Source organism: Pongo abelii, chromosome 7, assembly GCF_028885655.2.
Source record: "Pongo abelii isolate AG06213 chromosome 7, NHGRI_mPonAbe1-v2.0_pri, whole genome shotgun sequence".
In the NCBI taxonomy this organism is placed as follows: Eukaryota; Metazoa; Chordata; class Mammalia; order Primates; family Hominidae; genus Pongo; species Pongo abelii.
In genome coordinates, this window is record NC_071992.2 from 107,035,978 (window position 1) to 107,051,613 (window position 15,636).

General features: G+C 36.0%; 1 protein-coding gene and 1 pseudogene across 2 annotated transcripts in view; both read left to right on the top strand.

Moving 5' to 3' along the window:
• The window catches only part of LRRC69 (leucine rich repeat containing 69), a 112,534-nt gene that overhangs the window by 44,152 nt on the left and 52,746 nt on the right, over positions 1 to 15,636 (top strand). The gene's annotated exons all lie outside the window — the stretch shown is intronic.
• Positions 13,764 to 15,588, top strand: LOC134761882 (ceruloplasmin-like; annotated as a pseudogene).

Consider the following 15,636-nt stretch of genomic DNA (forward strand, 5'->3'; position numbering starts at 1 on the left):
ACATTTACAAGGATACAGATAAATGTGACAACTTATGAGAAAGTGCTTTGGTAAGAGTAGACACTTAAGAAATGTGCTTAAAAAGATGTAAATTATACCCAATGCTACATTTTCCACAGTCACTGCTTTCTTTCAGTTTCAAATTCATGATATTAACATTCATGTGAATCTGTAGCTTCCATAAACACATTCTGTGTCAGAGTTAAGAATCTTAAGTATTTGTATATCCCTAAGGTTTGTAGGCACATACTGTTTTTATAAGAAAAAAAATACAAAGCGGGAAAGCCTCATGCAATGTTGTCATGAGAAAAAGTATGCTTGGACTATTTATGGGAAATCATAGTTATAGCACCTATTCCATTTCATCAATGCCCCTTTTTTCCTTCAAGAATTCTTTAGAGTTATCATAAATAAAATTTGAGAATACTGAAAGCAGTTTTCTCGTTTACAGTATGAGAAACACACGAGGAAAAAAAATGGAAGCAACTTTCCCAGAAATACAAATCATTTGAATAGTAAGGAGAAGATTTGAATCCATTTTTCCCAAACAAAAATTAAATTTGCCTAGCTTAATAATGTACCCATTGTGTGACCTTGGACAGGTAACTCCATTACTCTATGTCTCACTTTTTTCCTTTTTAAGTTGGGGATATTGATAACACTTGTATCATCACATTGTTAGGAAAGTGTCACATAACAGTTCGTGGTCAGTAATGATAGAATGAATGAATAATTAAATGAGATAATGTATATAAATTCTTATTAGTGTTTGGCACATTACAGATATTGAATGTTATTTTCTTGTCATTTTAAGGTTTGGTCTGAGATACCTGCCCCTCAATCCACCCCAAATTTAGGGTTGTCTCTGAAGGCTTTCAAAGCCATGAGATCACCTGAATGGTTCTAACTTGTAACTGTTACTGTAACCAACTGATCTGTACCCAAGGGTGTACAAGGGTGGCTGGTTTCAGCAGTGCACTCTGCTTCCTACTCCCCATGTTGTCTTTGCCCCTGTTCCAGGTTATTTACTTCTGCAGATTCCTTTACATTCTTTAGGCTTAACTTCTTTGGGCAACAAAACAGAACCAATAAACTACCTCCCTGAAGGGGGTCTCCTTTCCCTGGCTCCTTGCCTTTAGTTTTCTGTTTATTTCTGTCTTACCCTTTCCCTCTCCCTTGTGGCTCATTTGGTTTGTTTGCCAGACCAGATTCCTCTGGAAATAGGACCTCTCATTACTGAATTCCCTTTTTCTTAGACACTTCACTTAACTTGTTGCCTACTACTTATCCTGATGTCTCTTCTTTTCTTGGATATTTTTAATTTAAAAGGATTTCTCTTCTTATAGCCAATGATGAATGATTTTGATCCACACCAGTCTAAGCATATCTTGCTATGGTGTCCTTGGTTCCAGACACATGCCTGATATCTAGCATGGTACATACCTTGGTTTACTGTCACTCTCTGTCTGTTACTTGTCTAATTCAAATACTACCGGTATCTTTTGTTAGTACATAAATATTTTTTGGGCTTAATACAAAGTCAAGTGAAGAAAGCCATTTTATTTTTGGATGATTCTCATTTCCAAATGAACTCATCTGCCTTCAATAGAATGATTTCCATATATGAGTAGTAACACAAATGTGTGCACATACAGACAAGCATTCCTAGGGAGACCTTTTAGTTTTGCATTAACAGAAATATTTCTGTGAAATTGATTGAACACTTGGAGAATGTCTATTTCAAATTTAAACATGTCCATGATCAAAAATGTCCTTAAGTGGTCTAGAAAGTGCAATACAATTGTGGGAAAGAAACTCTTTGGGAAAGTGAAATTGTGGTTTGCCTTGTATCAAAACTCCTATCAAAACTTTTGAAACTCTTTTCAAGATGGTAGAAAATAGCCTAAAAGTTTAAAAGTGATACACAGGGAAATGTCCATAAAGCTGTGGTCAAGAACATCCCTGAATATCTCTGCAATCTAGTGATTTCCTTGGAACTATCCACGTTGCTCAAATAGCCATGAGAAATTCCAGTTGGCTGCCTCATCCCCATTGTTGTTCTGCCTCTTTTGATTAGCAGCATTAGAGATCCACTTTATTCTTGTTCCCATATGAATAGTTTATTTTCTCTGTTTATTGTTAAGGAAAAGTATACCCTATACTTGAAGCTCATTAAATGCCTCTCTAAAATTTGACCTTGATTTTAAAATACTATAATTTTCTTTGGTTGTCAATGCTGCCTTCAGTGGCTCAGTTTATTAGGAGCCATACATTTAAAACAACATTCACTGACCTTTTAAAAAATGGGACACAAGCCAATGCTTTTCTAATGGAAACCCCTTGTGGGTTCTGTGGTTTTATGTAAGTGATGTAAGCTTAGCTAATATAGAATTAGTGAGTTCCAAAACTTGACTAAATGCTTTCCCTGTCACTACTTTTATGAGAATGAGATCATGTTTTCTGCTGTTTCTTATATGCGGGTGGGTGAAGAAGAGGGTGTTGAATTATGTGTTATTGCTTCTTTCACCATTGTAATTCTAAAATTTCATGGGGTAGATTTTTTGAAATGAAAAGCAGAGAGAAAAAAATTATGAAATATTATCCTCGATGCAATGGTGATTTTGTTCAAATTCTTGTTTTAAAAATTGAGGGCCCAATTAAGTTAGGGAATACAACTATCTTTCTCTTTTTAGTTAACTTACGTAATTTGAGTTCTGACTTTCTACTTCTGTATGTGATTTTATTAGAATTAAAGATAGGCTGGTCCTGAATGCCTATAAAATGTAAGTGCTGCAGAGGACCCTGTTTCACATGGTATAGTGGTTGGTGAGCAGCATTTCACCAACCACTATTGCTAGCTACCCTTGGAAATTTTATTCTTCTAGCCAAGTACCTAATGAAAGTGATTCAGGAGATAAAGGGGATGCCTTGCTTACCTTCAAAATGGAGATCCTCAAATTTCAGCAACATTCACCTTTTATCTCTCTTGTTGAGAGGTAGGAAGGACAGGATCATAAAGTCAGAGAGTTGGAACTTCTGTGTTTTTACTCTTGCAGTAAAACTGGAGTTCAAATGATTTCAAAATCAGGGCCAATATTTTTCAGAAAGTAAACTTTAAAAAAATTAAAAATATTATAGAGACTGATTGAAATCAAATGTGGCTCTTGTACAGACTGTTTAAGCATTGATTTTCATTTAGATGATTTCTCTCTCTCTCCCTTCCATCTCCAAGTAATCTCTATGGAGGTCGGGGTTTTTGTCTCTTTCACTGATGTATTCCAAACTTATAACAGTGCTTGGCACAGAGTAGGCACCCAATAAATAATTGCAGAAAGGGTGGGTAGACAGATAGATTGATGGGTGGGTGGATATAGATTTTACATAACAAACCTGATTGCTTTGCTCTTCTGAAAAATCAAAACTAATTTGTGACAATTAATAATAAAGTTGTTTTAAGGCAGTGGATTTCAACCAGAGAAGATTTAGCCCTCCCTCCATGTCCCAGGGATATTTGACAATGTCTGGAGATATTTTTGGTTGTGAAAACTGAGGAGTGGTACTGCTGGCATCTAGTGAGTAGAAGCCAGAGATCCTGCTAAATGTTCTGTAATGCATAGGACAGTCCCCCATAACAAAGTATTACCTGGCCCAAAATGTCCATGTTGAGATTGAGAAACTAGTTTACATTCCCACCAAGTTGATTTAAGGGATTGACTATTTCTTTATGTTCTCCAGGCCTTAATCCTAATAAAATATATCTTCATCAAATAGATTTTAGAGTATATAAGAATCAGCAATGTGTTTGTTAAAATGTTGATCCCTCGGCCCCATGCTCATATATTGTAAATTATTGCTAATAATGCTTTGGCTTTAAAGTTTATTTTTTTCTCATATGAATATAGCTATATTATGTATAAACATATAATATATATTATATACAAACATATAATATATAATATATAAACATAATTTATATCATACATAAACATAATATATATCATATATAAACATATAATATATATTATATATTTGATTCACGTTTACATGATATATCTATTTTCACTGCCTACTTTCAACTTTTTATATCCTTGTATTTTAGATGTATCTTTTATAAATACCATATAATACTTCATTTTAGAAAATCCATCTGACTATTCTTTTTTTCTCTTTGTTTGAGACGAGGTCTCGCTATTTTGCCCAGGCTGGTCTTGAGCTCCTGAGCTTAAGCTATCTTCCCACTTCAGCCTCCTGAGTAGTTGGGACTACAGGCATGTGCCACTTTGCCCAGCCTGCTGTGTATATTTAATTTGTTTTACTTGTTCTGTACTCCTTTTCTCTTTCTTCTTTTGAAATAATTGGATACTTTTTAATGACACATTTTTAAAAATCTTATGAAGTTTTATATCATTTTACTATTCCTATTTTAAAATTTATTTTATTTTAGGTTCTGGGGTACATGTGAAGAATGTGCAGGTTTGTTACATAGGTAAACCTGTGCCATGGTGGTTTGCTGCACCTATCAACCCATCACCTAGGTATTAAAACCTGCATGCATTAGCTATTTGTTCTGATGTTCTCCCCACCTTACCCCCCCAACAGGCCTTGGTGTGTATTGTTCCCTTCCCTGTGTCCATGTATTCTGATTGTTCAGCTCCCACATAGGAGTGAGAACATGTGGTGTTTGGTTTTCTGTTCCTGGGTTAATTTGCTGAGTATGATGACTTCCAGCTTCATCCATGTCCCTGCAAAGGACATGATCTCATGCCTTTTTATGGCTGCATACTATTCCATGGTGTATATGTACCTTTTTTTTTTATTATACTTTAAGTTTTAGGGTACATGTGCACAATGTGCTGTTTAGTTACATATGTATACATGTGCCATGTTGGTGTGCTGCACCCATTAACTCATCATTTAACATTAGGTATATCTCCTAATGTTATCCGTCCCCCCTCCTCCTACCCCACATCAGGCCCCGGTGTGTGTTGTTCCCCTTCCTGTGTCCATGCATTCTCATTGTTCAATTCCCACCTATGAGTGAGAACATGCGGTGTTTGGTTTTTTTGTCTTTGCGATAGTTTGCTGAGAATGATGGTTTCCAGTTTCATCCATGTCCCCACAAAGGACATGAACTCATCATTTTTTATGGCTGCATAGTATTCCCTGGTGTATATGTGCCACATTTTCTTAATCCAGTCTATCATTGTTGGACATTTGGCTTGGTTCCAAGTCTTTGCTATTGTGAATAGTGCCGCAGTAAACATACATGTGCATGTGTCTTTATAGCAGCATGATTTATAATCCTTTGGGTATATACCCAGTAATGGGATGGCTGGGTCAAATGGTATTTCTAGTTCTAGATCCTTGAGGAATCACCACACTGACTTCCGCAATGGTTGAACTAGTTTACAGTCCCACCAACAGTGTAAAAGTGTTCCTATTTCTCCACATCCTTTCCAGTATCTGTTGTTTCCTGACATTATAATGACTGCCATTCTAACTGGCGTGAGATGGTATCTCATTGTGGTTTTGATTTGCATTTCTCTAATGATCAGTGATGATTAGCTTGTTTTCATATGTTTGTTGGCTGCATAAATGTCTTCTTTTGAGAAATATCTGTTCATATCCTTAGCCCACTTTTTGATGGGGTTGTTTGTTTTTTTCTTGTAAATTTGTTTGAGTTCTTTGTAGATTCTGTTGTCAGATGTTGTCAGTTCTTTGTCAGATGAGTAGACTGCAAAAATTTTCCTCCATTCTGTAGGTTGCCAGTTCACTCTGATGGCAGTTTCTTTTGATGTGCAGAAGCTCTTTAGTTTAATTAGATACCATTTGTCAATTTTGGCTTTTGTTGCCATCGCTTTTGGTGTTTTAGACATGGAGTCCTTGCCCATGCCTACGTCCTGAATGGTATTGCCTAGATTTTCTTCTAGGGTTTTTATGGTTTTAGGTCTAACATTTAAGTCTTTAATCCATCTTGAATTAATTTTTGTATAAGGTGTAAGGAAGCAATCCAATTTCAGCTTTCTACATATGGCTAGCCAGTTTTCCCAGCACCATTTATTAAATAGGGAATCCTTTCCCCATTTCTTGTTTTTGTCAGCTTTGTCAAAAATCAGATGGTTGTAGATATGCGGCATTATTTCTGAGGGCTCTGTTCTGTTCCATTGGTCTATATCTCTGTTTTGGTACCAGTACCATGCTGTTTTGGTTACTGTAGCCTTTTAGTATAGTTTGAAGTCAGGTAGCATGATGCCTCCAGCTTTGTTCTTTTGGCTTAGGATTGACTTGTCAATGCGGGCTCTTTTGTGGTTCCATATGAACTTCAAAGTAGTTTTTTCCAATTCTGTGAAGAAAGTCATTGGTAGCTTGATGGGGATGGCATTGAATCTATAAATGACCTTGGGCAGTATGGCCATCTTCGTGATATTGATTCTTCCTACCCATGAGCATGGAATGTTCTTCCATTTGTTTGTGTCCTCTTTTATTTCATTGAGCAGTGGTTTGTAGTTCTTGAAGAGGTCCTTCACGTCCCTTGTAAGTTGGATTCCTAGGTATTTTATTCTCTTCGAAGCAATTGTGAGTGGGAGTTCACTCATGATTTGGCTGTTTGTTTCTCTATTATTGGTGTATAAGAATGCTTGCGATTTTTGCACATTTATTTTGTATCCTGAGACTTTGCTGAAGTTGCCTATCAGCTTAAGGAGATTTTGGGCTGAGACAATGGGGTTTTCTAGATATACAGTCATGTCATCTGCAAACAGGGACAATTTGACTTCCTCTTTTCCTAATTTAATACCCTTTATTTCCATCTCCTGCCTTATTGCCCTGGCCAGAACTTCCAACACTATGTTGAATAGGAGTGGTGAGAGAGGGCGTCCTTGTCTTGTGCCAGTTTTCAAAGGGAATACTTCCAGTTTTTGCCCGTTCGGTATGATATTGGCTGTGGGTTTGTCATAGATAGCTCTTATTATTTTGAGATATATCCCATCAATACCTAATTTATTGAGGGTGTTTAGCATGAAGAGTTGTTGAATTTTGTCAAAGGCCTTTTCTGCATCTATTGAGATAATCATGTGGTTTCTGTCATTGGTTCTGTTTATGTGCTGCATTACGTTTATTGATTTGCGTATGTTGAACCAGCCTTCCATCCCAGGGATGAAGCCCATTTGATCATGGTGGATAAGCTTTTTGATGTGCTGCTGGATTCAGTTTTCCAGTATTTTATTGAGGATTTTTGCATCGATGTTCATCAGGGATATTGGTCTAAAATTCTCTTTTTTGGTTGTGTCTCTGCCAGGCTCTGGTATCAGGATAATGCTGGCATCATAAAATAAGTTAGGGAGGATTCCCTCTTTTTCTATTGATTTGAATAGTTTCAGAAGGAATGGTACCAGCTCCTCCTTGTACCTCTGGTAGAATTCTCTGTGAATCCATCTGGTCCTGGATTTTTTTTTGGTTGGTAAGCTATTAATTATTGCCTCAATTTCAGAGCCTGTTATTGGTCTATTCAGAGATTCAACTTCTTCCTGGTTTAGTCTTGGGAGGGTGTATGTCTTGAGGAATTTGTCCATTTCTTCTAGATTTTCTAGTTTATTTGTGAGAGGTGTTTATAGTATTCTCTGGTGGTAGTTTGTATTTCTGTGGGATCAGTGGTAATATCCCCTTTATCGTTTTTTATTGTGTCTATTTGATTCTTCTCTCTTTTCTTCTTTATTAGTCTTGCTGGTGGTCTATCAATTTTGTTGATCTTTTCAAAAAACCAGCTCCTGGATTCATTGATTTTTTGAAGGGTTTTTTGTGTCTCTATTTCCTTCAGTTCTGCTCTGATCTTAGTTATTTCTTGCCTTCTGCTAGCTTTTGAATGTGTTTGTTCTTGCTTCTCTAGTTCTTTTAATTGTGATGTTAGGGTGTCAATTTTAGATCTTTCATGCTTTCTCTTGTGGGCATTTAGTGCTATAAATTTCCCTCTACACACTGCTTTGAATATGTCCCAGAGATTCTCGTATGTTGTGTCTTTGTTTTCATTGGTTTCAAAGAACATGTTTATTTCTGCTTTCATTTCATTATGTACCCAGTAGTCATTCAGGAGCAGGTTGTTCAGTTTCCATGTAGTTGAGTGGTTTTGAGTGAGTTTCTTAATCCTGAGTTCTAGTTTGATTGCACTGTGGTCTGAGAGACAGTTTGTTATAATTTCTGTTCTTTTACATTTGCTGAGGAGTGCTTTACTTCCAACTATGTATGTACCACATTTTTTTATCCAGTCTATCATTGATGGGCATTTGGGTTGGTTCCAAGTCTTTGCTGTTGTGAACAGTGCTGCAATAAGCATATGTGTACATGTATCTTTATAATAGAATGATTTATATCTCTTTGGGTATTGTACCCAGTAATGGGATTGCTGGGTCAAATGGTATTTCCGGTTCTAGATCATTGAGGAATCACCACACTGTCTTCCACAGTGGTTGAACTAATTTACATTCCCATCAACAGTGTAAAAGTGTTCTTATTTCTCTGCAGCCTTGCCAGGATCTGTTGTTTCTTGACTTTTTAATAATTGCCATTCTGACTTTTGTGGGATGGTATCTCATTGTGGTTTTGATTTGCATTTCTCTAATGATCAGTGATGTTGAGCTTTTTTTTCATATGTTTGTTGGCTGCATAAATGTCTTCTTTTGAGAAGCGTCTGTTCCTGTCCTTTGCCCACTTTTTGATGTTTATTTTTCTTGCAAATTTGTTTAAGTTGCTTGTAAATCCTGAATATTAGACCTTTGTCAGATGGGTAGTTTGCAAAAATTTTCTCCTATTCTGTAGGTTGCCTGTTCGCTCAGGTGATAGTTTCTTTTGCTGTGCATAAACTCTTTAATTAGATCCCATTTGTCTATTTTTGCTTTTTTTGCCATTGATTTTGGTGATTTCATCATAATATCTTTGCCCGTGCCTATTTTCTGAATAGTATTGCCTAGGTTTTCTTCTAGGGTTTTTATGGTTTTTGGTTGTATATTTAAGTCTTCAATCCTTCTTGAGTTAATTTTTGTATAAGGTGTAAGGAAGGGGTGCAGTTTCAGTTTTCCACATATGGCTAGCCAGTTTTCCTAGCACCATTTATTAAATAGGGAATACTTTCCCCGTTGCTTGTTTTGTCAGATTTGTTGAAGATCAGATGGTTGTAGATTTGAGGTCTTATTTCTGAGATGTCTATTCTGTTCCCTTGGTCTAAGTGTCTGTTTTGTTACCAGTACCATGCTGTTTTGGTTACTGTAGCCTTGTAGTATAGTTTGAAGTCAGGTAGCATGATGCTTACAGTTTTGTTCCTTTTGCTTAGCATTGTCTTGGCTATTAGAGTTCTTTTTTGTTTCCATACAAATTTTAAAGTAGTTTTTTCTAATTCTGTGAAGAATATCAATGGTAATTTGATGGGTATAGCATTGAATCTATAAAATACCTTGGACAGTATGGTCATTTTCACAATATTGATTCTTCCTATGCACAAGGATGGAGTGTTTTTACATTTGTTTGTTTTCTCTCTTATTTCCTTGAGTAGTGGTTTGTGAATGTGCACAATAACCAGCTAGCATCATGATGACATTATCAAATTCACACATAACAATATTAACCTTAAAAGTAAATGGGCTAAGTGCCCCAATTAAAAGACACAGACTGACAAATTGGATAAAGTGTCAAGACCCATTAGTGTGCTGTATTCAAGAGACCCATCTCATGTGCCAAGACATACATAGGCTCAAAATAAAGGGATGGAAGAAAATTTACCAAGCAAATGGCAAGCAGATAAAAGCAGAGGTTGCAATTGTAGTTTCTAACAAAACAGATTTTAAACTAACAGAAATCAAAAAAGACAAGGGCAGTATATAATGGTAAAGGGATCAACAAGAAGAGCTAACTATCTTAAATATATATGTACCCAATACAGGAGGACCCAGATTTGTAAAGCAAGTTCTTAGAGAACTACAAAGAGACTTAGACTCCCACACAATAATAGTAGGAGACTTTAACGCCCCACTGTCAATATTAGACAGATCATTGAGACAGAAAATTAACAAGTATATTCAGGACTTCAACTCAACTCTGGATGAAGTGGACCTGATAGATATCTACAAAACTTTCCACCCCCAAACAACAGAATATACAGTCTTCTCAGTGCCACATGGTACTTACTCTAAAATTGATGAAATAATTGGAAGTAAAGCACTCCTCAGCAAATTGCAAAATAACTGAAATAATAACAAACAGTCTCTCAGACCCCTGTGCAATCAAACTAGAACTCAAGATTAAGAAACTTACTCAAAACCACACAACTACATGGAAATTGAACAACCTGCTCCTGAATGACTCCTGAGTAAATAATGAAATTAAGGCAGAAATCAAAATGTTCTTTGGAAACAATGAGAACAAAGAGACAATGTACCAGAATCTCTGGGATGCAGCTAAAGCAGTGATAAGAGGGAAATTATAGGACTAAATGCCCATATAAGAAAGCTAGAAAGGTCTCAAATTGACACCCTAACATCACAACTAAAAGAACTAGAGAAGCAAGAGCAAATAAATCCAAAAGCTGGGAGAAGACGGGAAATAACTAAGATCAGAGGAGAACTGAAGGAGATAAAGACATGAAAAATCCTTCAAAAAAATCAATGAATCCAGGAGCTGGTTTTTTGAAAAAATTAATAAAATAGATAGATCGCTAGCTACACTAATAAAGAAGAAAAGGGAGAAGAATCAAATAGGCACAATGAAAACTACAAAGGGCATATCACCACTGACCCCAAAGAAATAGAAACAACCATCAGAGAATACTATAAATACCTCTTTGCAAATAAACTAGAAAATCTAGAAGAAATGGATAAATTCCTGGACACATACACCCTCCCAAGACTAAACCAGGAAGAAGTCAAATCCTTGAATAGACCAGTAACAAGTTCTGAAATTTAGGCAGTAATAAATAACCTACCAACCAAAAAAAAAAAAAAAAGCCCAGTATCAGATGGATTCACAGCTGAATTCTACCAGAAGTACAAAGAGGAGTTGGTACCATTCCCCATTCCTTCTGAAACTATTCCAAATAATTCAAAAGGAGACACTCCTCCCTAAGTCATTTTATGAGGCCAGCATCATTCTCATACCAAAACCTGGCAGACACACAACAAAAAAAGAAAACTTCAGGCCAATATCTCTGATGAGTATTGATGCAAAAATCCCCAATAAAATACTGGCAAACTGAATTCAACAGCACATCACAAAGCTTATCCACCATGGTCAAGTGGTCTTCATCCCTGGGGTGCAAGGCTGGTTCAACATATGCAAATCAATAAATATAATTCATCATATAAATAGAACTAAGGACAAAAACCCCATGGTTATCTCAATAGATGTAGATAGTCTTTGATAAAATTCAACATCCCTTCATGTTAAAAACTCTCAATAAACTAGGTATTAATGGAACATATCTCAAAATAATAAGAAATATTTATGACAAACCCGCAGCCAATATCACATGGAATGGGGGAAAGCTGGAAGCATTTCCTTTGGAAACTGGCACAAGACAATCATGCATTCTCTCACCACTCCTATTCAATGTAGTATTGGAAGTTCTGGCCAGGTCAATCAGGTAAGAGAAAGAAATAAAGGGTTTTCAAATATGAAAAAGGAAATCAAATTGTCTCTGTTTGCAGACAACACGATCCTATATCCAGAAAACCCCATCATTTCAACCCAAGAGATCCTTAAGCTGATAAGCAACTTCAGCAAAGTCTCAGGATAGAAAATCAATGTGCAAAAGGTTACAAGCATTCCTGTACACCAACAGTAGACTAGCAGAGAGCCAAATCATGAATGAACTTCCATTCACAATTGCTACAAAGAGATTAAAATATGTAGGAATACAGCTCACAAAGGATGTGAAGGACCTCTTCAAGGAGAACCATTTTTCTATTATTTTAACTGACTACCCTAAAAATTAAAAAAAATTATTGCATGCTTTATGAAAAGTATTTATTTGATACTTATTCTCTCCTCTTAGACAATTCAAAACTTTCTATTACATACCTCCATCTTTTTAAAAAATTTTTAAGCAACACATAATAATTGTACATATTTGTGGGGTGCAGAGTGAGTTTTTTTATATATATACAATGAGTAATGATTGAATCAGAGTCATTAGCATATCCATTACCTCAAATATTCATCATTTCTTTGTGTTGGAAACATTCAACAACCTATCTATTTGAAATTCATCTATTTGAAAACATACAATAAATTATTAACTATAGTCACCCTACAGTGCTACAGAATACTAGAACACTAGAACTTATTTCTCCTCTCTAGCTGTAATTTTGTATTTGTTAACTAACGTCTTCCTCACCTCTTCCCTACTCTTCCCAGCCTCTAATAACCACTATTCTACCCTCTACTTCTATGAACTCAACATTTTTAACTCACACATGAGTGATAACATGGGGTATTTATCTTTCTGTGACTGATTATTTTACTTAACATAATGTCCTCCAGGTTCATCCATATTGCCTCAAATAACAGGATTTCATTCTTTTTTATGACTAAATAATATTCTTTTTGTGAATATGTGTGTGTGTGTGTGTATATATATATATATATATATATATATATATATATATATATATATGCAACATTTTCCTTATTCCTTAATCTTTTGCTGGATACTTAGGTTGACTACATATTGTACTGCTGTAAACATGGGGGTGCAGATGTTTCTTTGATATACTGATTTCTTTTCCTTTGGAAATACTCAGTAGTGGTATTGTTAGATCATATGGTAGTTCTATTCATAGATTTTTGAGGAAACTTCATACAGCTTTTCGTAATGGATGTACTAATTTATGTTCCCATCTGCAGTGTAAGTTTTCTTTGTGTCCTCACCAGCATTTATTTATTTATATTTGTTTCTATTTGTTACAACAAATTCAAACTCTTAGACAAGAGCCATTCCAACTGGGATGAGATATGTCTTACTGTGGTTTAGATTTGCATTTTCCTGGATGATTAGTGATGTTGGACCTGTTTTTAGGTACTTGTTGGCCATTTGTGTGTCTTCATTTGAGAAATGTCTATTCAGATCCTTCACCAATTTTTAAATCAAATTATTTGGGGTTTCCTTTTGCTCTTGAGTTGGGTTCTTGTTTATTCTCTGTATTAATCACTTGTAGGATGAATGGCTTGGAAATATTTTCTGCCTTTCTACAAGTTATCTCTTCACTCAGTTGGTTGTTTCCTTTAATATGCAGAAACTTTTAAGTTTGATATAATCATGTCTATTTTTGCTTTTGTTGTCCGTGGTTTTGAGTATTTTTTTATTCTCTTTTTTAAAAAATTATTCTTTCTATTTTGATTTTGAGTCTTACCCACAAAATCTTTGCCCACACTAATTCCTGAAGTGTTTCCCTTATGTTTTCTTGTAGTAGTTCTATAGTTTCAGGTCTCACATTTAAGTCTTTAATTCATCTTGAGTTGATTTGTGTTTATGGTGGGAGATATGAGTCTAGTTTCAATCTTCTGTGTATGGATATTCAATTTTCCCAGCACCATTTTTTGAAGAGGCTCTCCTTTCAGTGTATGTTCCTGGCACCTTTGTCAAAAATCAGTTGACTGTAAATATATGGATTTATTTCTGGGTTCTGTATTCTATTCCATTGGTCTAAGTGTCTTTTTAAAACCAGTTCTATGCTGTTTTGGTTACTATAGCTTTGTGGTATATTTTGAAGTCAGGTAGTTCGATGACTCTAGGTTTGTTCTTTTTGCTCAGAATTGCTTTGGTTCTTGGGGGTCTTCTGTGGTTCCATATAAATTTTAGAATTACTTTCTCTGTTTCTGTGAAGAGTGTCATTGGTATTTTCATAGGGATTGCTTCAAATCTGTAGGTTGCTTTGTGTAATAAAATCACTTTAACATTATGAATTCTGACATTAGAAAGCACACTTCACCTCTCTAATGTGGCCTTTCTCACAGGTGTGCCTCCTTCAGTTTCCCATGTGGCACCCACAGAAACGTTCACCTATGAATGGACTGTCACCAAAGAAGTAGGACCCACTAATGCAGATCCTGTATGTCTAGCTAAGATATATTATTCTGCTGTGGATCCCACTAAAGACATATTCACTGGGCTTATTGGGCCAATGAAAATATGCAAGAAAGGAAGTTTACATGCAAATTGGAGACAGAAAGATGTAGACAAGGAGTTCTATTTGTTTCCTACAGTATTTAATGAGAATGAGAGTTTACTCCTGGAAGATAATATCAGAATGTTTACAACTGCACCTGATCAGGTGGATAAGGAAGATGAACACTTTCAGGAATCTAATAAAATGCACTGGACTTTTAATGTTGAATGCCTTAAGCTGATCATTACACAGGCGGCATGAAGCAAAAATATACTGTGAACCAATGCAGGCGGCAGTCTGAGGATTCCACCTTCTACCTGGGAGAGAGGACATACTATATCACAGCAGTGGAGGTGGAATGGGATTATTCCCCACAAAGGGAGTGGGAAAAGGAGCTTCATCATTTACAAGAGCAGAATGTTTCAAATGTATTTTTAGATAAGGGAGAGTTTTACATAGGCTCAAAGTACAAGAAAGTTGTGTGTCGGCAGTATACTGATAGCACGTTCCGTATTCCAGCGGAGAGAAAAGCTGAAGAAGAACATCTGGGAATTCTAGGTCTACAACTTCATGCAGATGTTGGAGACAAAGTCAAAATTATCTTTAAAAACATGACCACAAGGCCCTACTCAATACATGCCCATGGGGTACAAACGGAGAGTTCTACAGTTATTCCAGCATTACCAGGTGAAACTCTCAATTACCTATGGAAAATCCCAGAAAGATCTGGAGCTGGAACAGAGGATTCTGCTTGTATTCCATGGGCTTACTATTCAACTGTGGATCAAGTTAAGGATCTCTACAGTGGATTAATTGGCCCCGTGATTGTTTGTCAAAGACATTACTTGTAAGTATTCAATCCCAGAAAGAAACTGGAATTTGCCCTTCTGTTTCTAGTTTTTGATGAGAATGAACTTTGGTACTTAGATGACATCATCAAAACATACTCTGATCACCCCAAGAAAGTAAACAAAGATGATGAGGAATTCATAGAAAGCAATAAAATGCATGCTATTAATGGAAGAATGTTTGGCAACCTACAAGGCCTTACAATGCACATGGGAGATGAAGTCAATGGATGATGAAATAGACTTACACACTGTACATTTTCACGGCCATAGCTTCTAATACAAGCACAGGGGCGTTTATAGTTCTGATGTCTTTGACATTTTCCCTGGAACATACCAAACCCTAGAAATGTTTCCAAGAACACCTGGAATTTGGTTATTCCACTGCCATGTGAACGACCACATTCATGCTGGAATGGAAACCACTTACACCGTTCTACAAAATGAAGACACCAAGTCTGGCTGAATGAAATAAATTGGTGATAAGTGGAAAAGAGAAAAACCAATGATTCATAACAATGTATGTGAAAGTGTAAAATAGAATGTTACTTTGGAATGACTATAAACATTAAAAGAAGACTGGAAACATACAACTTTGTGCATTTGTGGGGGAAAACTATTAATTTTTTGCAAATGGAAAC